Source organism: Rutidosis leptorrhynchoides, chromosome 4 (assembly GCF_046630445.1).
Source record: "Rutidosis leptorrhynchoides isolate AG116_Rl617_1_P2 chromosome 4, CSIRO_AGI_Rlap_v1, whole genome shotgun sequence".
NCBI classification, from domain to species: domain Eukaryota; kingdom Viridiplantae; phylum Streptophyta; class Magnoliopsida; order Asterales; family Asteraceae; genus Rutidosis; species Rutidosis leptorrhynchoides.
In genome coordinates, this window is record NC_092336.1 from 173437043 (window position 1) to 173462179 (window position 25137).

The 25137-nt window shown below is 31.9% G+C and overlaps 1 long non-coding RNA gene across 1 annotated transcript; it reads right to left on the reverse strand.

Annotated features, from left to right (window-relative positions):
• Positions 1-2855: 2855 nt before the first annotated feature.
• On the reverse strand, positions 2856-21721 carry LOC139903988 (uncharacterized). The gene is made up of 4 exons (XR_011778613.1): positions 21567-21721; positions 3856-4584; positions 3682-3756; positions 2856-3175 (listed from the first exon to the last, which is right to left on the reverse strand). It is a non-coding gene; the product is annotated as an uncharacterized lncRNA (long non-coding RNA).
• Between the last annotated feature and the right edge of the window lie 3416 nt (positions 21722-25137).

Here is a 25137-nt window from a genome sequence, read left to right on the forward strand (position 1 = left end):
CAACGTCGCATACGCGACTTTGATGTCAATAATGTTGGACCGATGCCGGTGGGGTGTCGTCCGACCGTCAGTCTCTTCTGACATCGGTGCCGACACCAGACCCAATTATCGACATCGGGTGCTTTAAGACAGAAGCTGAAATTAGAAGCGAAAAGTCATTTCTCTATTTAGAAAAAAAATTCAAATTAATTCCAGTTCAAAAATAATTACTCCATATCTTTGATTCAAAATAAAATTAAAATTTTGAAGTTCCAATGCTCTTTTAGTAAACACAGAATAAGAGTTACAAAAGAATGATAAATAAAAACAATTACATTTACATAACCTAATTATATTATAATTATAATTTATAATATAGTATATTAAAAAAAGGGGAAAATAAACATGTCACTAATATATCATAAAATTAGAAAAATTGTTGAGAGATCTATTCCGCAATAGTGATGAAAATGGATGATTAAAACGGATAAATAATAAATAGAGATAAGAATACCAATACCTATATATAGATAATTTTGTATATATTCATTCGATCTACGCGCTTCATTGGTTCATCACTTTAATGCTTATTACTAGTAATTAATTTTACCAAACAATGCAACCATGTAATGGCGTTATACTCACGAACAATATACCAATGATATCAAAGCAACATGATAAAATAAGACAAAAAAAACATTATACAAAGATTTAACATAGTTATATCCCGAGAATAGTTTATACGTGGAGTTATATCATAGATTTTCTTTATTATTTTGGTAGTAGTTCTAGCACACTGGCTCAGAATTTTACAATGATATGTCTGAGTGTAATCTCATATAATTTGGCTTTTAAGTTGACATTATTTTTGCTAAGTGTTCACAATAGTATAATCTTAATCCATCAAATATTCAATTAACATTTCAGATCAAGATTAATCTAACTAGATAAACCACATTCTCAATGTATTAGACATATAGTTTCATATGATTTTATCTTTGACCATCATGTATGTATCCTAACATTTTTACTTGTGATAATTTAATTTCATTAAATAACACTTTCTTTTAAGAAGAGCAAAAACAATAAAACACCCATAACCATAACACATACGTCAACCGTAGAGTATGGCGAATAACCACCTTACTTGCCGCCTATAGTTAGCGACGAGCATGACCACGAGTGGTCGAAATTTGAGTGAGACGTCGGAGAACAGGAGGGAAAAGGAGAGAAGCAAAAGAGAAAGGTAAAGAGGCGTTAAAAGCACGAGAAAGGAAGCAAAAGGAGAGAAGCAAAAGAAAAGCACGTTAAAAGCAAAGAGCATGTGGCTAAAGAGCAAAGAGCATGAATTTTTTTTTTTAACTAGTAATAATTTTTGACATGTTTACAGAACTAGAAAATTTAAAATGGGTTTTACAAATCTAGTAAAACCGGTGTTTGAAACACCGGGTTGCAACTTTTCACTCCAAACCGGTGTTTCAAACGCCAGTTTGGGTACACTTTTTCCGGGTTGTCCCACGATCAGATGCTTTTATGCCACATGTTTCCACCCGTGTCGTTGGATGTTTGACCAAATGACAAAAAGTACACAAACCGGCGTTTGAAACACCAGTTTGGGGAGAAAAGTTGCAACCCGGTGTTTCAAACACCAGTTTTACTAGATTTGTAAAACCCATTTTAATTTTTCTAGTTCTGTAAATGGTGCTTCAATTATTACTATTTCAAAAAAAAAATTCCAAAGAGCATGTGGCGAAAACACCCAAGAAGAAAGGCGGGTGATTTGGTTTGAATTCTATTTGCATGTATTGAGAGAAAAGATAGATTTTTTTTATGGGAGAGTGTTTTTTTATAACGTTCTATTTTATTGAACTTTTTAATTAATTTTATCTAACTATTTATTTATTAATATATGAATGAATAATGAAATTTTTTAAGTGTAGCTTTCAAGCCTATACTTAAGAGATTAGGATATGAAACTTTGAGTTATGCATTACTTATAACCATCCATTAATCTTTAATAAACACTTCACTACTACCTTAATGTACTATTAATTATGCATATTTTAATTTCTTAAGTGTAGCCTTAACTCTCTAAGGGCTACACTTATAAAAATCCTAATTATATATAGCTGTTAGATTACAAATAGAAAAATCGATGTTTTTAATCTATAATTTGTTCATTCTAAAGTGACAGGTTCATGCCGGACTATGTTCCAGTGTTCCACCATTTAAATATGAGTATATGATATATGATCATAAAAGCTTATTATAAAAATAAATTGAAAAGACAATCCGATGAATGAATGGTTTGAAAAATGGGACGCTGTTGAAAAACTTGGTTATCACTCCATGCGTTCTTAAATTGTTGTTATTTATGTATCACTACAACAAAGTATGCGGATATACACGCTTTTTTAGTGGTTTACTCACACTTAGAATTGTGTCCATATTTGTTGCTCACGCTTGTATGATTCGTGTGGAATATGGGCGTAACAAAATTTCTTCAATAATACACGCTTGTTTGTGTGAAAGATTTGTTCAGCTCTTCACATTAAGAAGCGTGAAGATATAGAGTTAAGTCTTCACGCTTTTAAATGTTAACCAATTATTTCAACACTCACAATTCAAAGCGTGTAGTTCTAGTCAAAATTTTCATGTATTCATTATTCACAAGTATGAGCGTGAGCAATTGAAATTTTTCATAATAAATTATAATAATTATTTACAAGCATAAGCGTGAGCAATTGATATTTTTCATAATAGATTATATATATATATATATATATATATATATATATATATATATATATATATATATATATATATATATATATATATATATATATATATATATATTATTGGTCATTTAGTTACGGCTAGACAATACGTTTTATTATATTGTAACAAAAACATGGGTGACATTCTTTAAAGAAAATATTATTACAATGCAAAGTTAAGATTTAAATACATGTTACAAGTCTATTAACATCTACTTTACTAATAGACGAAACAAGTATCAGTATGGCCCTTGCGTTGAATGGGTACGTTTGGGTTCTTGTGCATTCCAGGAGTCGACAACAGTGTGTAGTACGTGATGATCTCCGTGGTAAAGGTGGTCCAGCGTTGATACCCCTTCACTTCTATCGTTTTTACTTGTGATTCGGACTAAGATCTTACAACTATTGGTTGTTCCGTTCTGCAAAGATCAAGAGGTTAATAAGATGTGGTTATAATTTGATTCATAATAATGTATTTCAAACAGTTTCTAAGAGGCTGCTTGCATCTAAACATCAAATTCTTACAACTTCAAAAAGAATGTAAATAGATAATACACACCATTGAAATTCTATACTTGCAAAGCCAAATACAAATATGTAAATTGAATTGTAAAACAGAAGCCACAAATATAAGATTGTAACAAAGATATGCCTTATGGCAAAAAAAAATTTATAAGGAATACAGATAAAAGCTTATGAAGTAATACCTTCTGTAACAGCATGAGAAGCAAACTCAAAAGAAAATGGTAGAAGATTTTATGATAAATTTTTTGTGGATTAACAAAACGTTGAGCATCTAATCTATGAACGTGTGCAGTTAACAATGCACACAACATAAGAGAAGAGGTCACATTACATCAGAAAATAACAATATACATATCTAAAATAACAATTAATATAGCAAAGCATGAATCTTAAAAAGAACCTCTGTTTGTACAAACTCGAACAGCGCTTGCAGAAGAGCTCCCGACAGAAGCAACAGAAACATTGGTTACCGCAGCTAAACTCATTAAAAGATAATAAAGAATATAATATGAATCTTTTATAGAGTAGAACTTAAGTATCCATGAATAATAGTAACAAATAAGAAAGATTGAACCTTGAATCTATGATATTGATCAACTGCTTGATCAACATTGCTAAAATCAACTATCCTTCCTGTTGGTATCATCATCATCATCACATTAACATATCTGGTTTACACAAATACCAATCATCATAACCGAACATATATAATCATGTATGCATATGGATGTATACCTTTCCATAACGGCATTACGTCATAATTTTATGTATCATAGATGTGTATCCTTATCGTTACACCATATGTATGATACTCTAGCATCTGTTTAATAATTGATGTTTCAAGGCTATCAAGAAGTAAACAACTGAAAAGAGAACTTGTAAAGGCAACCCAAAATTATTAAAGTAAGTTTTATGATCTTTAACACCCAAACAATATACAATACTAGATACAAATACTACTTGAGGAGAAAGAAACAAAAAATATGTATATATAGTGTATATATATTACTTGAGGCCACCAAAATATTGAGTACAAGCATACAACACAGATCAATTATCATTTTGGCATATCCTTTATATAGTAGTTTCCTTTGATGTCCTAATAACATGAATGATCTAGATGCATATACACATTGTAAGATTTTTACCAAGAGAATGGTTAACAGTTCAATTCATGCACAATGCTCGAAGTTTTTGATTCATTAGTGCATCAATAGCTTGGTACTTGGTAGTATCAATCACTTAAACCAATAGCAATAAACTCTGTAGCTAATAAACAACTAACTTCGAGCCTATTTGTGACCTGATGTTATGCGAGGTGTATATGAAATAGCTTATATTTTACTAGGAAAAACTATTAAATACGATACAATTTTACACAAGATATTTATTTATTTATAGAATGGATATACCTAAACCTTGCTACAACACTTATAGGCAGTGTACCTAATCGTACAGTAGTGTAGTTTTTAGTAAGTCCGGTTCGTTCCACAGGGAAAATCTCTTAAACAAAGCTTAACGCTATATTAGTTTTAATTTATAAAAATACAAATATATATATAAGTAATATTATTATTATAAAGGGGGGTTTTTACCGTTTAATGACCAGTTTGTCGATTTTAAAACTTTAGTCGCAGTTAAAACCTAATGTAAAATATTAAATAAATAAAAGACTTAATTTAAAGCGTAAAATAAATAACGATAATAAAATTGCGATAAATAAAAGAACGATAAAATAAACTTGCGATAATTAAAGAGTACGATAATTAAAAGTGCAATTAAATACAATGACAATAAATAAAAGTGCGATAATTAGAAGTGCAATTAAATATGAAAATAAAGGAATTATGCTTATTTAAACTTCCGTAATCATGATGTTTGACGTGTTGATTTTAGTTTTATGCCCATGGGTTAATTGCCCTTTGTCCTGGATTATTTAATATGTCCGTCTGGTTTTTGTCCATAACAATCCATCAGTCATAAATATAAAGTGCGAGTATCCTCGTCAAATTATCCTTATACCCGAAGTCAAATATTCCAACTAATTGGGGACTTAAACTGTAACAAGGTTTTAATACTTTGTTTAATAATTACACCAGGTTATCGACTGCATGTAACCCAAGGTTTTAATACTTTGTTATCAACTATGTCAAGTGTCCTTGTACATAATTTCACCCCTGTTTTAATAATTCTAGTGACTATTAATCCATTCCCGTGTCCGGTTAAATGAACGATTATTCGTACATATAAATACCCCGCCCATCGTGTCCGATCGAGTGTATATGGTTATTTATAGGTACGTCCAATTGTAAATCTTTATATTAAAATTAACAAACTATCATTTAGTTAAACAAATATAAAGCCCATAGTCTAATTTCCACAAGTGTCGTTCTTTTGTCCAAATCTCAATTATGGTACAAAGCCCAATTACCCAATTTTAGTATTTAGCCCAACATCATGATTACTTCGTTTTAAATAAGCATAATAATAATTTAGCTACGAGACATTAATGTAAAAAGGTTGAACATAACTTACAATGATTAAAAATAGCGTAGCGTTACACGAACAGAATTTCGACTTACACCCTTACAATATGCGCTAACATACCCTTATTATTAGGATTTAAATTTAAATTTAAATTTGAAATTAAAATATAAATATATATATATGTATATATATATATATATATATATATATATATATATATATATATATATATATATATATATATATATATATATATATATATATATATTTTACGTATGATGAATGAGAAAAAGATGTGTAAAATTCGGCCGAATGCTCGGCCTTTTAAAGGTGGATTTCTGACTTTTTGGGCTCCGCGACTGCGGTGGATTTTGCTCTTCAGAGCTCCGCGAGTGCGGAGCTGTGGAATCCAGCTCACACAAGCTTGGCTCCTAGCTTGCCGACGGTTTATATAATATAATATAATATATATATATTAATTTTAAGAATTAATTATATATTATATTATATTCATGTGCATAGTTGACTTGTAATTTTTAGTCCGTTGCGTCGAGCGTTGAGAGATGACTCTGGTCCCAGTTCCGGATTTTCGAACGTCCTTGCGTATAATTTAATATCTTGTACTTTGCGTTTCGCGTCTTGTACTCTTGTAATTTTGAGACGTTTCTTATCAATAATTGGAACCACTTTGATTGTATTTTGTACTTTTGAGCTTTTTGGTCGTTTGCGTCTTCAATTCGTCGAATCTGTCTTTTGTCTTCACCTTTTATTATTTAAACGAATATTACTTGTAAATAGAACAATTGCAACTAAAAGCTTGTCTTTCTTGAGGGATAATGCTATGAAATATATGTTCGTTTTTAGCATTATCAAATATTTCCACACTTGAGCGTTGCTTGTCCTCAAGCAATATAGTCTTGAAATATACTAGAATCACTTCTTTATTCTTCACACTTTGTACATTAGTGATTTTTTTACGGCGGTATAAACAATGGTAGTAACGATGTGGTTTACAGTCCCACATGGCTATAAAATTTAGATCCTTTAAGGAAATTGGATCTTTATGAAAACATTTGATCTTTTTGAAAATTAAATCTAGTTTTTATCCTAGATAAGTTTTCCGGAATAACCCTTCACCGGTGTTTGCAAATTCTTTTTGTGGGTTTGGTGGGTTTCAGATTTAAAAATTTTAGCTCAAAACTTACGATTTTGTGTCACCCACTTGCTAACCTTGTATTGGGAAAATAACACGTCCAGTATACTTGTTCCGTATATTAACTTTTCGGTAAACTACCGTCCGGTTGTAAAGGAAAGCGTTGAACAAGCAACTGTTAAGGCAATGTCCCCTGCCATGCTTTTAATTATGGTCTATAACGTGTCGGACGCAATTACTATCCTTTGTAGGAGCAATAGTAAAGCTCACCCTTATAATTTTTCGATCTTGGCACAAGGTCCTGTCTTTGACCATGCTATGCAACCACCGTTCTTACGGTTGACACCCGATTTAGTTCATGTGACCTAATGAATTCCAGGTGAATTCCCAGGATTTTACGTTCAATGGTAATGAACGCATTGAAAATGGGTTTTCAGAAAACAAATCGGTTTGTAATTTTGATCAAAATATTTTCTCGTTCAAGCTCGAGTTTAGATATCATTGAATTCCATGAGTTTGTAATTCTCAATCTTTAAGGTCAATCTCAAGGATTGAGTAATATCAGTTTTAAAAGCTGATTTTTTATCTTTAAGGAGATTATCCTTTCTGGGGATCTGATTCATTAGTCTTATCCAGCTAATTTGCACGGCGTCCTCCCCATTTTACAAGATAGATCCTCTCATGGTTAGGATAAGTCTGACCACTTGGCGACCCTGTTTGATGCTGAGGTCCGTGGATTTCCTGCTGATTTTAGAGATGACTTTTCTAGATTTTTCGTCAACCTACAGCTGGTCTGGACGACAACTTCATGACCTAAATCAAGAAGCGCGTTTCTTTTTCGGAAGACTTTTACTTCCTTTAAGTGATGGAATTGATTCATCGTGTAGATCCATCTTTCTTACAGTAAATCGGGTAAAACTTTTTATTTTAGTCCAAAGCAAAAGTATCTTCAGTTATTTGTACAAAAATATGTGACATATGTTTAAAATAACTTGGTAAATTTTCCCACACTTGGCTTTTATTTTCTTTTATTTGCCTTTTTATTGTCCTCTATTCCATTTTAAATGAATTCTAACATTTTGGGTTGTTTCTCAATTTATGTCCTTTCCGAGGTAACAATAATTTCGGTGTTAACACCTAGTTTTATCGTTCATAAATATGTATAAACATGATTTTGAGTTCATTTAATTGAAAATTTTGAAAAATTTTACTAGAAGTGGGTAGTCAGTATATAAGACTAGGGCTGTTCTTTGTTATCAGAGAGCACTAGATTCTAATACTGCTACTGCGTTACTAGTATTTTTAATGGTAACCAAGTGTATAAGTTAAAAATTTTAAAAATCCGAAAGAATTTAACCCCTTCCCACACTTAAGATCTTGCAATGCCCTCATTTGCAAGAAATCAGTAACAATTTAAATTATTGAGGGTGATTAGCGTAGAAAAATGATTAAATTTTACCAAAGTTTCCAAACATATTGGCGTTTGTTTGCTGAATGATAAATGGTGCACATCATTTGTTCATTCCGTCTGATGGTACATCACATTTGTTTTTTGTTTTGTCGTCAAAATTAATAGCTTTTGCTGAACTTAATGCCAGTCTTTGAAAATGCGCTGTTTTACCCTGTTTTGTACATGAGATAAACTACAAACACATATATACATATTTTTGAAGTTGGGTTTTCACACCACATTCAAAAAAAAAAAATATTAAAATCTAATAAAGTTGGAAAATTATAAAAGCTATTATAATAATAAAATAAGAAATAAGAAATAAGAAAATTAAGAATTAGTAACATTACAATAAAATAAACAAAAATATAAAATTACGGATGAGGAGGATGGTTCCAGTGTGGATCCCAAGCGTATCCATAGATGCTGTAAAATGCTTGGGCCGGTCATATGTAGGATATGGTGGTCGGTTCTCTAAAGTCCAAGGAGCAAATTCGGGCATAACGGTAGGAATGTATTCTCTACCTACGTGTGTATAATGACTTATGATTTGGCTTTGATGATACTGCCAATCTTGAAATGCTTTTTGTCTAGCCATTTCAGACTCGTGTCGAGCCATAAAAAGTTGCATTTCTGTCATTGGATTACCCCCTCCAGGTTGACCTTGCTGTTGATCTCTCTCAACCTGTGGATGCCTACCATCATAACGTGCTGCCGCATTGTTTCGTTTCTTTAAGACCTTAGCACCATGATAAACATGCAAATCTATTCTATCGCGGGGTTCTGGTTCTGCCATTAATAATCCCCCCAACTTCTATCCACACCGAGATATTCAGCAATCAAAGTAATAAATATACCACCTCCTATTATGCTACCACGCCTCATACCCCTAACCATAGTCAATAAATAATAACCCACACAAAAAGGTATACTTACAGCGCTGTGTGGGTCTCGAATACACATGTGGTAAAACAAATCCTGTTCATTTACCTTTTCCTTATTCTTACCTCGTTGTGTAATCGAATTGGCTAAAAACCTATGGATTACTCTTAATTCAGCTCTATCAATATCAAGATAAGAGTATAATCCCCCCTGGAATCGGCGATGGCTAGTCATCCTACTCCATACGTCATTTGTATTAAAATTCTCATCCACCCTCCTACCATAAACTATTAACCTCTGGCAATCATAAGATGCTAGCTCCTCGGGGGTATATATACCTAAAGCCCGAGCCATGTCTAGTAAGGACATATGGCGCATCTCCCCTCCTAATAAAAATCTAATAAAACTACGATCGGTTAAAGTATCTACCCGATCATTTATTTCAATAGTACACAATAACTCCATACACCATTCTCTATATACAGGTCTACGCATGTTGAATAAACGTACCCAATCATTAAAAGTAGAATTACCATACCTTTGAGTAAGTAATTCCCTGATTGGCTCGGCCAATTCCACTACCTCTAATGGTGCCCAATCTATAACTCTTGGTACCTCAACATTATTAGACACAAGGTTGTGCAGGTTCTTTTGATATTTTGGATAGTCTATCCAATATCTATCAAATCTCAAATTCGAATGTAAATCTGCCTCATGAATGTTTGAATATGAAACAATTGGGTGAGGTATATCTTGTCGGTATTGGTTATTAATTTCCTGTTGATTTGCATCTTCCGGAGGAGCATTGCGAGCCTGGGATGAAGATTCACCCCTTTCAGTCTGCAAAATATATCAAACACAATTTTTGTGCATCCAAATATGCATTAGTTTTAGCAAAATAACAACTTAAAACAATCACAATAACATGTTAAATCAAAATTAAACTTATACACATTTTCACATTTTTTTTTTTTTTACAATTCTATACTTTTCCAAATATATTTATACAAAAATGTATACAAAGTTTCTTCGCATTTAACTTCTAAAACATGTCAAAAATAATCATTATAACAATTAAACAAGTTCCTCATGGCATTCATATCAATTAAATCAAGTTCATGCAATTTTGGTTCAAAAAGTCCACTTTAATCTTCATAAATCATGTTTAGGATCAAAGTTTTGATCATTTAGCAACCTAAACATGTTACACTACTCAATTTAGCATAAACTAACAACAAAATTCGGCCATAACCTGTTTATATCAAAAAGTCCTAATTTTGCTCAAGAACACAAACCCTAGATTATTCAAAAATTGAAGTTCAAAGCTTCTAATCATATTAAATAGCATTAATCTAGGTTATACAAGCATAATACACAAACAATTGAAGCATTATTACACTAGAAAGCATCAAAATCGAATTATGTATGAAATTGATCAAGAACACTAAAATTCAGATTAAATGGTGTTTAGGTGTAGAAATTTACCGATTTCCTTGAGTAATTCCTTGATAATAGTCTCCTCATTGTGATTTTATAAAAGATTTGATGAAAAATGGTGAAAAATTACGAATTTGGGTGATTTTTGTGTGTGTTTTTTCGCAGAAAATTGGGTGTGGTGATGAACAAACTGGTCTGTTCGACCAGTTTTATTTTTTTCTTGGTTTTTTGACCTCCGCGAGTGCGGTGGTGTGAACCCACAAATCACCGCGAGTCGCGGCCCCTTTTTTTATATATTTATTTATAAAACCTTATAACTTTATAAAACATAAAATTAATTAAATTCTAAAAATTTTGTTTTCCTTTAGGAGCGAGGGCGTTTCGGATCGTTATCCTAGTCCGTCCCTCGACAAAAATTTAAAATTTGTCAATTCGAAGCGCGGTTTTAAAAGTAAAGATTTTTTTGGGTTTTTTAAATGTTTTTGGCATACTTTTAATTCAATAAGATTAAAAATAATGATAATAAAAGTTCTCGTCCCTCCCTCGGGTAAAGCAATTTCGGTTCAAAGACCTAGTCTTCAACTCACGACGAATTTTAAAAATCATATTTTTAACTTAGCGAAATAAAATAAATTTTTGTTTTTAAATTCACACCAAACTTAAATTTAAAATGCATAAAATTAAAAATTCATATTAATAATTAAAAATTCACACCAAACTTATATTATATTTTTGTTTTTATACATACAAACTTATATTAAAAATATTAAAATTTTCAAATATTTACAAACTTAAATATATTGATTTTTAAAAAAAATTCACAATATTAATTTAATATTTATATATTAATTTTAAAAACATGGTAAAAAATAAAATTAAAAATCTTTTTAGCTTTTATCCCACTTTAATCAATCAAATATTATCAAAAACATACGCCCCTCTTTTCGGTAAAGTAATTTCGGTTTCATGACCTAATTTAACTCATGACGAATTTTTGAAATATTTTGGTTGATTGATTAAAGATATTTATACCTTAAGAATAAACGGTAAATTTCGCAGTGATGTAATAAATTTTTGTATGATATCAATAATTTCGGTCGCAAGACCTAATTTTATTGAATACCAATTTAATACTTTATAGCGAACAAATTAGCGTTTATTATCAAAAGGTTAAAAATAAAAATTAAAATAAAAACTGTACAAACTTACCTGTGAAAGAGATTTCTTAGTGATATGCTCTAGCCCACTCATAAGATAGTCGGACTAATTGGTTTTCCATGGCTACATAGGCGTAACCACGAGAATTTAACGTTTTTTCTTCTAAACATATGAACGGCCCGTCTCTGCATAAAGTAACAAATTCGGTGTTTGAATAGGTTTGATTATTTGAACATTTACCTTCGTGTGACCATTTTCCGCATTTGTGACATTTTTCAAGGTGTCGTGCTCTCCTTTTCGCTGCGGATTTTGATTTTCCTTTACCAAATTGTAACTTATTCTCTTCGCATCTGGATTCTTTTCTTACTCCGTCCAATTTTTCTCTGATTACTGATACCAGTTCACTCGGAAGTGTGTCATTATTACGTTTAGTGACCAAAGCGTGTAGCATTAGACCATGGTTTAGTTCACAGGAAGTCTTCATTTCGTAAAAACCTAAAAAAATAAAAATTCAGAATGGGGGGAGAAGACTAGTTCTTTAGGGTCTGCTAGGGAAAGACCATTCGGGTTCTATTTTCGAGAACTACACGAAAACAGAAAATCTAACTCTAACAGAAATACATATAATCCTTTAAAAGATTTGATTCTCCCCACACTTAGTTAGCTGTGGTGTTGAAATTGTGATTAACTTCGTTGTCGACTTCCATCGGACTATCTATGTAATGTTTAACTCTGTGACCATTAACCTTAAATTCAATCCCATTTGAATTTATTAATTCTACAGTTCCGTATGGGAAAACTCTTTTAACTATGAATGGTCCAGACCATCTTGATTTCAATTTTCCAGGAAATAGCTTGAATCGTGAATTGAAAAGAAGAACTCTGTCTCCTTCTTTAAATTCTTTTGAATTTTTGATTCTTTTATCATGCCATTTCTTTGTTCTTTCTTTATAGAGTAACGAATTTTCGTATGCTTCATGTCTTAATTCTTCTAATTCGTTTAGTTGACTTAATCGTAAACATCCAGCTTCATGTAAATCAAGATTACATGTCTTCAAAGCCCAAAATGCTTTGTGTTCAATTTCTACTGGAAGATGACATGCTTTTCTGTAAACGAGTTTGAAAGGTGTGGTTTCAATTGGAGTTTTGTAGGCTGTTCTAAAAGCCCAGAGTGCATCCTCCAATTTTATGGACCATTCCTTCGGATTTGATCCTACGGTTTTCTCTTAAATACGTTTTAAAGCTCGGTTGGTATTTTCAACTTGTCCACTTGTTTGTGGATGATAAGCGGTGGAGATTTTATGAGTTACTCCATATCTTTTGAGAACTTTCTTAAGTTGATTATTACAGAAATGAGTACCCCGATCACTTATTAAAGCTTTCGGTGTTCCAAACCTTGCAAAAAGACGTTTTAAAAAGTTGACTACAACTCGTGCATCGTTAGTTGGGAGAGCTTGTGCTTCCGCCCATTTAGATACATAATTTATGGCAACGAGAATGTAGAGATTATTATGAGATTTTGGAAATGGACCCATAAAGTCAATACCCCAAATGTCAAATACTTCACGTACTTGAATGACATTTTATGGCAATTCATCACGTTGACTTATTTTTCCGGCCCTTTGACAAGCATCACAGGATTTGCAAAGAAGGTGTGCGTCTTTGTAAATTGTAGGCCAATAGAATCCAGCATCGTAAACTTTTCTTGCTGTTAGTTGAGGCCCATAATGCCCTCCTGTTGGTCCTGTGTGACAATGGTTTAAGATTTTACTAGCTTCATCTCCGAATACACATTGGCGTATTATTCCATCGGGATAACTTTTAAACAAATGTGAATCTTCCCAGAAATAGTGTTTTATATCACTAAAGAATTTCTTTCGTTTTTGGTACGACAATCCTTTTTCAAGGAATCCATATACTAAATAGTTTGCATAGTCTGCAAACCATGGAATTTTATTATAATCTATCTTTAATAGATATTCATCAGGAAAGTTGTCTTGTATGACCGATTCATTTAGAACTTCTAATTCGGGATTTTCAAGACGAGAAAGATGATCAGCGGCGAGATTTTCTGCTCCTCTTTTATCTCGGATTTCAATATCGAACTCTTGTAAGAGTAAGATCCAACGGATTAATCTTGGTTTAGCATCTTGTTTCGAAAATAGGTATCTAAGAGCAGAATGGTTAGTATAGACCACCGTTTTAGCTAGAACGAGATATGAACGAAATTTGTCAAAAGCAAAGACAATAGCAAGGAGTTCTTTTTCAGTAGTTGTGTAATTTGTTTGTGCTCCTTGTTACGTCTTACTAGCATAATAAATAGGTTGAAATCGTTTTTCAATCTTTTGTCCTAAAACGGCTCCCAATGCAAAATCACTTGCATCGCACATAAGTTCAAACGGTAGATTCCAATTTGGAGTTATCATAATCGGCGCATTAGTGAGTTTTTCTTTAAGAATATTAAAAGATTTGATGCATTCATCTGAAAAGATAAATGGAGCATCTTTTTCTAGGAGTTTATTAATAGGAGTGGCAATTTTAGAGAAATCTTTTATGAAGCGTCGGTAAAAACCGGCATGCCCTAGAAAACTCCTAACTCCTCTAACATTGGTGGGATGTGGAAGTTTAGCAATTACATCTACTTTAGCTCTATCCACTTCAATTCCTTCCTTTGAAATTTTATGACCAAGAACGATGCCTTCTTTTACCATGAAATGGCATTTCTCCCAATTAAGTACTAGATTTGATTATTCGCATCTAATAAGCATTCGTTCAAGATTAACTAGACATGATTCAAAAGTATCACCGAAGACTGAAAAGTCATCCATGCATTCTTCTATCATGTCGTGAAAAATTGCCATCATGCACCTTTGAAAGGTTGCAGGAGCGTTGCAAAGTCCAAATGGCATACGTTTGTAAGCAAAAGTACCATAAGGGCACGTGAACGTGGTTTTTTTCTTGGTCCTCGGGTGCTATTGGAATTTGAAAATATCCGGAAAAACCATCAAGAAAACAATAGTAACTATTTCCGGCTAATCTTTCCAACATTTGATCAATGAAAGGTAAGGGAAAGTGATCTTTTCTGGTGGCGTCATTTAATTTTCTATAATCAATACATACACGCCATCCTGTTACAGTCCTAGTAGGAATAAGCTCATTTTTCTCATTTGTAATGACAGTCATGCCACCCTTCTTAGGTACACATTAAACTGGGCTTACCCATGGACTATCAGAGATTGGATAAATTAAACCTGCATCAAGCAGTTTAATAATTTCTTTCTTAACAACATCTTGCATATTAGGATTTAGTCTTCTTTGGCATTGCACATACGTTTTATGATCTTCTTCCATAAGGATTTTATGTCTGCAATACGAAGGACTTATTCCTTTAATATCATGAATCTTCCATGCAATAGCTGGTTTATGAGCTTTCAACACAGAAATGAGTTGAGATTTTTCATTTTCAGTAAGAGAAGACGATATTATTACAGGTAATTCAGATTCACCATGTAAATAAGCATATTCCAAATGGTTTGGAAGTGGCTTTAACTCTAATGTCAGAGGTTCTTCTATCGATGATTTATATCGATATCTGTCTTCTTCTTTTAGCATTTGAATTTCTTCTGTTGTTGGTTCATATCCATTAGCCATAAGTGTAGCTAACATTTCAGTTTCATCAATTGGTTCAGTTCCTTCTCCTAAAGAACATTCTCCTGTTCCTTGTAATTCTGGAAATTCTTCTAACAATTCTGCATGTGAATCTATAGTTTGAATATAATAGCATGTATCATCTGCAGATTGCGGTTGTTGCATTGCTCTATCAACTGAAAAGGTAACACTCTCTTCCTCTATACTTAGGGTCAGTTTCTTACCGAACACGTCTATCATTGCTTTAGCCGTGTTTAAAAATGGTCTTCCTAATATGAGAGGAACTTGAGAATCTTCTTCCATGTCCAGAACAACAAAATCTACTGGAAATACTAAAGTACCAACTTTAACTAGCATGTTTTCCATTATTCCTCTAGGATATTTTACTGATCTATCGGCTAGTTGTATACTTATTCGTGTTGGTTTCAATTCTCCAAGGTCTAGTTTAGCGTATAGTGAATACGACATTAAATTTATACTAGCACCTAAGTCTGCCAATGCTTCTATTGAACTAAGACTACCCAGAAAACATTGAATTGTGAAACTTCCTGGATCAGATAATTTTTCTGGTATCTTATTCAACAGCACTGTAGAACAATTAGCATTCATAGTAACAGCAGAGAGTTCTTCCATTTTATTTCTATTTGTGATTAGATCTTTCAGAAATTTAGCATATCTAGGCATTCCTGAAATCACATCAATGAAAGGAAGATTTACATCTATCTGTTTAAACATATCCAAGAATTTATATTGCTCGGCTTCAAGTCTCTCTTTTTTCATTTTACTCGGGTAAGGAAGTGGTGGTTGGTATGGTTTAACATAAGGTTTAGCTTTAACTGTGTTATCTTCATTAACCTTTTCAACTACCGGTTCTTTTTCCTTATCTTGTTCAGGTTGTGGTTCTTGTGGAGTAGGAATAGCGTCCTCAGAAATTACAGGTATTTCAGGTGGTTTAAGTGTTGTACCACTTCTTGTGGTAATAGCTTTAGCTGTTTCATTCCGGGGGTTAGCATTTGTATCACTAGGTAAACTTCCTGGTTTTCTTTCACCTATTAACCTTGCTAGGTTACTTACTTTTTGTTCCACATTTTGAATAGAAGCTTGTTGATTTCTAAATGCTTGAGCATTTTGTTCATTTGTTTGTTTCTGAGATGTGAAAAATTGTGTTTGAGATTCAACTAGCTTCGTCATCATATCTTCTAAATTTGGCTTTTTATCATCAGTTTGTTGTGGTTTGTTTTGAAAATTAGGTCTTTGCTGGTTGTAAGTATTGTTGGATACTTGTTGATTGTTAGGTCCTTGTTGATTGTTGTATGGAACATTTCGATTATATTTCTGGTTTTGGTTGTAAATCGGTCTTGGCGGTTGATAATTATTCTGATAATTATTTCCAGGCCTTTGGTTTAGATATGAAACATTCTCTCTTTGTTCCATTGTTAGTTCAATACTGAGACAATCTTTTGTTAAATGTGGTCCTCCACACTGCTCACAACTAATTCGTATTGAGTGAATATCCTTAGTCATCTTTTCCATTCGTCTCTCGACAGCATCTATCTTTGCAGAAATGGAATCTAAGTCATGGCTAGAATCGGCTCTAGCTGCTTTAGATGATCTAACGATATCTTTTTCTTGGTTCCACTCATGTGAGTGGGAAGCAATGTTATCAATAATTTTGTAAGCATCAGTTTCTGTTTTCTTTATAATAGAACCACCAGCTGCTATATGTATGTCTTTCCTTGTAGTGATGTCGCATCCTTGGTAGAATATTTGTACTATTTGACAGGTGTCTAAACCATGTTGCGGACATCCTCTTAATAACTTTCCAAATCTGGTCCACGCCTCATATAGAGTTTCATTTGGCTTCTGTGTGAATGTAACAATTTCTCCTTGAAGTCTTACGGCTTTAGATGCCGGAAAGAATTGTTTAAGAAATTTTTCAACTAAAACGTCCCATGTATCAATCGCCCCTTCAGGTAACGATTCCAACCAATCTTTGGCTTCTCCCTTTAAAGTCCAGGGAAATAACATGAGATATATCTGTTCATCCTCCACTTCTCGGATTTTAAATAGTGTACAGATCCTATTAAAGGTACGAAGATGTTCATTTGGATCTTCCTTCGGTGCACCACTAAATTGGCATTGATTAGTCACCATGTGTAGAATTTGTCCTTTGATTTCATAATCTGGCGCATTTATGTCAGGTTGAGTAATTGTATGACCTTGGCCAGTGCGTTTAGCTCTCATTCGGTCTTCCATACTTAGAGGTTCCAGATTCTCCATAATTGAATTTGTTGAATCTGAATCACTAGAGGATTCTGATTTAATGGTTCGTTCCTCAACAATCTCTGTTTGAATGATTGGTGGTTCCGGAGGAAAAATTAATGGTTCAGGATCTATGAATCGTCCCTGAATATTCTCCGGATTCTCAATTGTGAGGTCGGGTTCAAAAAATGGATTATCGGAAATTTGAATTGGAGTACTTGGTCGACTGGATGACGATTCTAAAGAAAAATCAACGGCGATAATATTAGCTAGATGTCTTGATCGAGTTACCGGTGGTGAACGTACAAAAGGTGGTGAACGTTTTGCTCGGTGCATTCACTGAATATCCTATTATTTTTTAAAAAGAAAGAAAAATTATATAAGTTATCCAATTAATAGACTTTTCTGATTTTGCCCACGTTTCGAATAGCCAAAAGATGCAGCAGAGGGGCAGGATTCGTTTGGTCTCAATATAATTGAGTACTATTTGGCTCCAATAACCCGGTCCACGTACAAATCCAACTATTACTACGAACCAGAAAATTTTGATGTCTATCAATTTAACCGCTTAAAATAATTTTTCGTAATTTAAAGAAATTTAGAGAAGAAGTAGAAAATTCTATGTCCTAAAAACTAGAATGACGAGAAATAAGAAAGAAAAAAGAGCGCGTCGGTATTAAAATTGGAGAAATAAGAAAGAAAAAGAGTGACTTATAAAACTTTAAAACACTCGACTAACCCAACCTTATTATTATCACTAACTTAAAATTAAAATTGCAAATTGAGATTACTAATTGGAGTGATAATTGATACATAGGTAAAAGGCGTCGAAAAATAAAAATAAGAAAGTATCGCGTTGAAACTTAAAAAGGAACTAAAAACTAAGAATTAAAAGTTGCGTCTAAAAATATTAAAGCTTACAAGTAAAACTATATCCCAAATGGCAATATCTTAAAAAGGTACTAAAATAAAAAAAAAATGGCGTCATAAAATTCTAAAGCACCTAAATCTTAGTCTAAAGAAAAAGCACTTAAGGAATTTTACGGCAAAGCCTAAAAATCTAGAAATAAAAATAACTATGGCAAAAACTATGATTTAAAACTAAATACGAGCGAAAAATACAAATATTATGCTAAAACAATTAAAAAGATGCAAAATATAAAAATAAACTAAAAGTTGTAAAAATTACAATTTTTATAAAAATATTATTTTTTTATTATTTATTTTATAAAACTATTAATTTTATAAATTATTTAAACTATTTAAACTAAATAATACAAAATAATAATAAAAACTAAATTATATAATAATAATAATACCCTAATTAGGGTTTAATTAATAATAATAATATATACTCCGTAATTAATGCTGTTTTAGGGTTGACTTTGGCCTGTCAGAAGACCTCCGCGAGTGCGGATAGTCCCAGTTCAAAACCTCCGCGAGTATAAGCTGAGAAAGGGTTCGTTTTTTACTCAGGTTCAATTAAAATTTATTTATTTTATATATTTTTCTGTTTTATCAAATATATATATATATAAATAAATATTTCTATAAAACAATAAAATACTTTTTAAATTTATATATTTTTTTAACAAACTCTTTTTGTATTTTTATATTTTTATATTTTTAAAAACTTATATTTTTATACGAAGAAATTAATAAAAACTTTTACAAAATTATATATATATATATATATATATATATATATATATATATATATATATATATATATATATATATATATATATATATATATATATATTTTTATATCATTAGCGTTGCGCTTTCGGCGTTTAAGTTCCCCGGCAGCGGCGCCAAAAATACTTGATGTGCGTAGAGGTGTATATGAAATAGCTTATATTTTACTAGGAAAAACTATTAAATACGATACAATTTTACACAAGATATTTATTTATTTATAGAATGGATATACCTAAACCTTGCTACAACACTTATAGACAGTGTACCTAATCGTACAGTAGTGTAGTTTTTAGTAAGTCCGGTTCGTTCCACAGGGAAAATCTTTTAAACAAAGCTTAACGCTATATTAGTTTTAATTTATCAAAATACAAATATATATAAGTAATATTATTATTATAAAGGGGGGTTTTTACCGTTTAATGACCGGTTTGTCGATTTTAAAACTTTAGTCGCAGTTAAAACCTAATGTAAAATATTAAATAAATAAAAGACTTAATTTAAAGCGTAAAATAAATAACGATAATGAAATTGCGATAAATAAAAGTGCGATAAAATAAACTTGCGATAATTAAAGAGTACGATAATTAAAAGTGCAATTAAATACAATGACAATAAATAAAAGTGCGATAATTAGAAGTGTAATTAAATATGAAAATAAAGGAATTATGCTTATTTAAACTTCCGTAATCATGATGTTTGACGTGTTGATTTTAGTTTTATGCCCATGGGTTAATTGTCCTTTGTCCTGGATTATTTAATATGTCCGTCTGGTTTTTGTCCATAACAGTTCATCAGTCATAAATATAAAGTGCGAGTATCCTCGTCAAATTATTCTTATACCCGAAGTCAAATATTCCAACTAATTGGGGACTTAAACTGTAACAAGGTTTTAATACTTTGTTTAATAATTACACCAGGTTATCGACTGCGTGTAACCCAAGGTTTTAATACTTTGTTATCAATTATGCCAAATGTCCTTGTACATAATTTCACCCCTGTTTTAATAATTCTAGTGACTATTAATCCATTCTCGTGTCCGGTTAAATGAACGATTATTCGTACATATAAATACCCCGCCCATCGTGTCCGATCGAGTGTATATGGTTATTTATAGGTACGTCCAATTGTAAATCTTTATATTAAAATTAACAAACTATTATTTAGTTAAACAAATATAAAGCCCATTAATAGCCCATAGTCTAATTTCCACAAGTGTCGTTCTTTTGTCCAAACCCCAATTATGGTACAAAGCCCAATTACCCAATTTTAGTATTTAGCCCAACATCATGGTTACTTCGTTTTAAATAAGCATAATAATAATTTAGCTACGAGACATTAATGTAAAAAGGTTGAACATAACTTACAATGATTAAAAATAGCGTAGCGTTACACGGACAGAATTTCGACTTACACCCTTACAATATGCGCTAACATACCCTTATTATTATGATTTAAATTTAAAATTAAAATTAAAATAAAAATATATATATATATATATATTTTACGTATGATGAATGAGAAAAAGATGTGTAAAATTCGGCCGAATGCTCGGCCTTTTAAAGGTGGATTTCTGACTTTTAGGGCTCCGCGAGTGCGGTGGATTTTGCTCTTCAGAGCTCCGCGAGTGCGGAGCTATGGAATCCAGCTCACACAAGCTTGGCTCCTAGCTTGCCGACGGTTTATATAATATAATATATATATATATATTAATTTTAAGAATTAATTATATATTATATTATATTCATGTGCATAGTTGACTTGTAATTTTTAGTCCGTTACGTCGAGCATTGAGAGATGACTCTAGTCCCAGTTCCGGATTTTCGAACGTCCTTGCGTATAATTTAATATCTTGTACTTTGCGTTTCGCGTCTTGTACTCTTGTAATTTTGAGACGTTTCTTATCAATAATTGGAACCACTTTGATTGTATTTTGTACTTTTGAGCTTTTTGGTCGTTTGCGTCTTCAATTCGTCGAATCTGTCTTTTGTCTTCACCTTTTATTATTTAAACGAATATTACTTGTAAATAGAACAATTGCAACTAAAAGCTTGTCTTTCTTGAGGGATAATGATATGAAATATATGTTCGTTTTTAGCATTATCATGACCTAATATGAGTAATCAAACAACGCATGGACCTATTTGAGACATCAATACAAATTCCACATACAAAGTAAGAAGAATTAATTTTAAATCCCTAAATATCAGTCAATAAGTATGTAATTGGAAGAAATGCACCAATTACTCAACTAAACAAGTGACTAACAACATTAATTAACATCGAAACCCTGTCTGAATGAATTAATTGAACAAACTTAAACATAATCGAGTATATGAACAGATATTAAAAATGAAATGACGAGTCTACCTCCTCATACAAACAGTTCACAGCGGTTACATGTTTGCCCCTAACAAGATCATTCTGCATAATGTAAAGTCATGCAACTGTCAATACACTACTGAATTCGATTAACGAGTGTTAGTTGAAGTATAAGTGATCAATTTCGATTAAATTCATGTATTTACCTTCACTTTTGGTCAGTTTCTGAATTTCACCTCCGTAAATCACCGGAAAACTCATACTAATTGGAGAAATTAGTTGCAAGTTAACACGCATCTGATTTACTTTTAAACTTCCTGACGCTTGTATCATCAACAATTCAAATCTCAGAAACGTATCGGTTTAATTACTCACGCATTGTTCTTCGATTGAAATTTGAAACATAGAAGTTCTTTAATTCCTCGCACGCATATGTATTTAAATTAAGTTTCCGGAAACAATTTTACATCAATATACGCGCTCATGAAAACAAATTGAAATTAGGGTTCATTATTTCTCAATTGGGGAAGAATACGTGTGTGTGTTTGGAGGAGAAGAAAGTTAAAAAGGGCGCGTCCGTTTGTTTCATTTAAGTCAATCGTCAGTTTGTTTGCTAGCCTAAAACAAGTAAGGACCAAAATAAAAATTTATGAATAAATTATAAGGAGTACATCAATAAAAGTTCACGCTTTTGTATGTGTTCACAATTTTTATCAATCTCCACACTTTAGTATGTGTACTTCACTTTAATTTATTCACGCTTCTAACTATGGGCTATTTTTACTCAATTATGTGTGTGAAGATTCGTTAGTACACATTTAAAAGTGTGGTTAATTTTCATCACATTCATGAGCGTGAACAAGTTAAAAAAAATTACACACTTGACTCAAGTTATATATATATATATATATATATATATATATATATATATATATATATATATATATATATATATATATATATATATATATATATCATGTTGTTTTTACAAGTTTTAACGTTCGTGAATAGCCGGTCAACTTGGGTGGTCAATTGTCTACATGAAACTCATTTCAATAAATCAAATCTTAACAAGTTTGATTGTTTAACATGTTGGAAACATTTAATCATGCAAATATAGTTTTCATTTAATATATAATCAAGGAAAAGTTCGGGTCACTACATACCGGCTGGGAACTAAATGCTGAGGTAAATGATCTATCTGAGGAGCAACTTCGTAACTGGGCACTTGATAAGGAGCAGCTCTTTTTAAAAGAAAAAAGCCAAACTAAAATGCTCAAACAAAAAGCCACATACAAATGGGCTCTCGAGGGCGACGAAAATTGAAGCGACCCGTCCTAATCCATCCGGACAAAGTCCATATCGATTACAAACGATTCACAATAGTTGGTTACATCGCGAGGTACTCGACCTCTATATGATACAAATTTACAAACATTGCATTCGTTTTTAAAAGACAAACTTTCATTACATCGAAAGTTGACGGCATGCATACCATTTCATAATACATCCAACTATAATTGACTTAATAATAATCTTGTTGAATTCAATGACTCAAATGCAACGTCTTTCAAAATATGCCATGAATGACTCCAAGTAATATCCCTAAAATGAGGTAATGCACAGCGAAAGATTTCTTTAATACCTGAGAATAAACATGCTTTCAAGTGTCAACCAAAAGGTTGGTGAGTTCATAAGTTTATCATAAACAATAAAAATTCATCATTTTGATAGACCACAAGATTTAAATGCTGCATGGTACAAATGGGCCCGAATCCTATACCCACCTGTAATGTACATGCGATATTTTTTAAATACAGTACACCTTTATCGTGTACGAAATCATCTTTCATAAATCTTAGTAACCGTACACATATCTCGTGCACAAAAATTAATACACATAACCTATGTATAAAATCATTCTCTCGATACATAACATTCACTTTTCATTGCTTTCATAGCTTGGCTTGGTAACCGACCTCAACATATAATGCGTATAATAATATCCCCAAAACATAACATCTCGTCTGTATAATAATCATATAAACTTCGAAGTACTAAACACCACGCCCACTAGCCCTTCCGTCTAGTGAACATTCTGGGTGGGGGTGTTAAACCCGGTAGCTACCTTTAGGATTCGCGTCAATTAGGCGTGCACTAATTCTTAAAATTAGTGATGTTCCCTAATTCTTAGGTAACCAAACAATAATAATCAGGGGAAAAATATTCATATCAATTGTGGCAATTATCAGGTCCACATAATTCAATTGTGGCAATTATCACATCCACATAATTCATTCGAGGAATGTTTTACTTGTATCTATCTCGTCAAACATTTATAAGAGAATTTCATGTTTTTGCAGTTCAAAATGTATTTCAAAATCATTTAATAAAGCAGTTGTAAAAGTAGCGCATGTATTCTCAATCCCAAAAATGTAAAGAGTAAAAGGGAATCAAATAAACTCACCTATTGTATTTCGTAGTAAAAATACATATTACGTCATTGAACAATTGAACAATGCAGGGTTGGCCTCGGATTCACGAACCTATATCATTTGTATATTTATTAATATACATAGTTGAAATCGAACGATTATATATATATATATATATATATATATATATATATATATATATATATATATATATATATATATATGAATTTATTAGTTATATCTTTTATATATATATATATATATATATATATATATATAGTGGTAGGATCAAGAGGGAAGTAACCATTTGGGGGAAGCGGGGGGAAGCAAAAACTTTTTTTTTTCTTCATTTTTTGAAAAACTTTGTTCACGAACATTATAGATGAGATGAAAATATGAACATTTAGTAGAGACACTTTCTGATAAATGTTTTTATTTTGGCGGGAAAATGCTCGAAGAAGTAATATATAACAATTATCGTGTTTTTCGAGCGTATTTTGAGGTTTTAGCTATTGAGGTTTAGATATTAGGGTTTAGAAATTTAGGGTTTAGGGTTAAGATTTAGGGTTTAGATTTAGGATTTAGATTGAGTTTTTAACACGAACGGTTTAGAGTTTAGGGTTTAGGGTTTAGGGTTTAGGGTTTGGTGTTTTGGGTTTATTCCATAAACCCAAAACACCAAACCCTAAACCCTAAACCCTAAACCCTAAACCCTAAACTCTAAATCGGGCTAAATTTTACTTCACAAAACATGAAGAAAAAAAAAACGTTCATATTCTTCACGAACAATATTATCTTGAATGTTATTTTTGTCGATCGTTTTCCCGCCTAAATAATAACATTCATCACGAAGTGTCTCTTCTAAATGTTCATATTTTCGTGTGATCTTGATGCCGGAAAAATTTTTTTTAAAAAAAATGAAAA